Here is a 2,886-nt window from a genome sequence, read left to right as displayed (position 1 = left end):
TCTCTGTGTCGTCTCTTAGTCGACTCGGGGCCGGCTCTGTGTCGTCTCTGTGTCGTCTCTGTGTCGTCTCTATGTCGTCTCTGTGTCGACACAGAGACGACACAGAGACGACACAGAGTCGTCCGTGTGTCGTCTCTGTCTCTGTGTCGTCTCTGTGACACAGAGATGACACACACACGACACAGAGACGACACAGACACAGCGACGACACAGAGACGACACAGAGACGAGACAGAGACGGCACAGAGACGATACAGAGACGACGACACAGAGACGACACAGAGACGACACAGACACAGAGATGACTCTCTGTGTCGTCTCTGTGTCGTCTCTGTGACACAGAGACGACACAGAGACGACACAGACACAGAGACGACACAGAGACGACTCTGTGTCGTCTCTGTGTCGTCTTTGTGTCAAAACAGAGACGACACTCTGTGTCGTCTCTGTGTCGTCTCTGTGTTGTCTCTGTGTCGACACAGAGACGACACAGAGTCGTCTCTGTGTCGTCTATGTGTCTGTGTCGTCTCTGTCATAGAGACGACTCTGTGTCGTCTCTGTGTCGTCTCTCTGTTTCGTCCCTGTTTTGACACAGAGACGACACAGAGACGACACAGAGGAGACACAGAGTCGTCTCTGTGTCGTCTCTGTGTCTGTGCCGTCTTTGTGTCACAGAGACGACACAGAGACGACACTGAGAGTCGTGTCTGTGTCGTATCTGTGTCGTCTCTGTGTCGTCGTGTCTGGGTCGTATATTTGCCGTCCTTGTGTCGTCTCTGTGTCGTCTCTGTTTCGTCTCTGTGTCTTCTCTGTGTCGTCTCTGTGTAGTCTCTCTGTGTCGTCTCTCTGTGTCGTGTTTGTGTCGACACCGAGCCGACACAGAGTCGTCTCTGTGTCGTCTCTGTGTCGTCTCTGTTTCGTCTCTGTGTCAACTCTGTGTCGTCTCTGTGTCACAGAGACGACACAGAGACGACACAGAGAGTCGTCTCTTTCTCTGTTTCGTCTCGTTGTCGTTTCTTTTTATTCGTCTCTTTGTCGTCTCTGTGCCGTCTCTTGGTTTTCTCTGTGTCTTAACATTGGCGAGTGTGTGGAGTCTCTGTGGCGTCTCTGTGCCGACACAGAGACGACACAGAGTCGTCTCTGTGTCGTCTCTGTCTCGTCTCTGTTTCGTCTCTGTGTCGCCTCTGTTTCGTCTCGGTGTAGTCTCTGTGTCGTCTGTGTGTCGTCGTCTCTGTGTCGTCTCTGTGCCGTCTCTGTGTCTGTGTTGTCTCTGTGTCATCTCTGTGTCGATACTTTGTCGTCTCTGTGTCGTCTCTGTGTCGTCGTCTCTGTGTCGTCTCTGTGCCGTCTCTGTGTCGTCTCTGTGTCTGTGTCGTCTCTGTGTCTTCTCTGTGTCTGTGTGACCTCTGTGTCGTCGTCTCTGTGTCGTCTCTGTGTCGTCTCTGTGCCGTCTCTGTGTCATCTCTGTGTCGTCTCTGTGTCTGTGTCGTGTCTGTATCGTCTCTGCGTCACAGAGACGACACAGAGAGACGACACAGAGATGACACAGAGTCGTCTCTGTGTCGTCTCTGTGTCTGTGTCGTCTCTGTGTCACAGAGACGACACAGAGACGACACAGAGAGTCGTCTCTGTGTCTGTGTCGTTTCTGTGTCGTCGTCTCTTTTTTATCTCTGTGGCGTCTCTGTCTCGTGTCTGTGTCGTCTCTGTGTCGTCTATTGGTCTGCTATGTGTCGTCTCTCTGTGTCTTCTCTCTGTGTCGTCTATGTGTCGACACACAGACGACACAGAGTCGTCTCTGTGTCGTCTCTGTGTCGTCTCTATTTCGTCTCTGTGTCGTCTCTGTGTCACAGAGACGACACAGAGACGACACAGAGAGTCGTCTCGGTGTCTGTGTCGTCTCTGTGTCGTCTCTGTGTCGTCGACTCTGGGTCGTCTATGTGACGTCTCTGTGTCGTCTCGGTGGCGTCTCGGTGGCGGCTCAGTGTCGTCTCTCTGTGTCGTCTCTGTGTCGACACAGAGACGACACAGAGACGACACAGAGTCGTCTCTGTGTCGTCTCTGTCTCGTCTCTGTTTTGTCTCTGTGTCGTCTCTGTTTCGTCTCTGTGTTGTCTCTGTGTCGTCTCTGTGTCGTCGTCTCTGTGTCGTCTCTGTGTCGTCTCTGTGCCGTCTCTGTGTCTGTGTTGTCTCTGTGTCGTCTCTGTGTCGACTCTTTGTCGTCTCAGTGTCGTCTCTGTGTTGTCGGCTCTGTGTCGTCTCGGTGCCGTGTCTGTGTCATCGATGTGTCGGTGTCGTCTCTGTGTAGTCTCTGTGTCGTCTCTGTGGCTGTGTCGTCTCCGTGTCGTCTCTGTGTCGTCTCTGTGTAGTCTCTGTGTCGTCTCTGTGTCGTCTCTGTGTCGTCTCTGTTTCTGTGTCGTCTCTGTGTCGTCTCTGCGACACAGAGACGACACAGAGACGACTCTCTGTGTCATCTCTGTTTCGTCTCTGTGACACAGAGGTGACACAGACACTACACAGAGACGACACAGAGACTACACAGAGACAGCACAGATACGACACAGAGACGACACAGAGAGACGAAACATAGACTACACATAGACGACAAAGAGACGACACAGAGACGACACAGAGACGGCACAGAGACGGAACAGAGACGACACAGAGTCGTCTCTGTGTCGTCTCCGTTTCGTCTCTGTGTCGTCTCTGTGTCATCTCTTTGTCACAGAGACGACACAGAGACGACACAGAGAGTCGTCTCTGTGTCTGTCTCGTCTCTGTGTCTTCTCTGTGTCGTCTCTGTGTCGTCTCTGTGCCGTCTCGGTGTCGACTCTGTGTCGTCTCTGTGTCGTCTCTGTCTCGTCTCTCTGTGTCGTCTCTGTGTCGTTTC

At 52.8% G+C, this 2,886-nt stretch overlaps 1 non-coding gene across 1 annotated transcript; it reads right to left on the bottom strand.

Moving 5' to 3' along the window:
* Positions 1–2,408: 2,408 nt before the first annotated feature.
* On the bottom strand, positions 2,409–2,526 carry LOC148953552 (small nucleolar RNA SNORA17). Its single transcript, XR_016141745.1, has one exon. It is a non-coding gene; the product is annotated as a small nucleolar RNA SNORA17 (small nucleolar RNA).
* Between the last annotated feature and the right edge of the window lie 360 nt (positions 2,527–2,886).

The sequence above is a fragment of the Artemia sp. Qi Xiang Cuo genome, chromosome 4, assembly GCF_049724085.1.
Source record: "Artemia sp. Qi Xiang Cuo chromosome 4, ASM4972408v1, whole genome shotgun sequence".
In the NCBI taxonomy this organism is placed as follows: domain Eukaryota; kingdom Metazoa; phylum Arthropoda; class Branchiopoda; order Anostraca; family Artemiidae; genus Artemia; species Artemia sp. Qi Xiang Cuo.
The sequence above is the reverse complement of the archived record's forward strand: the minus strand, read 5'-3'. Positions and strand labels throughout refer to the sequence as shown.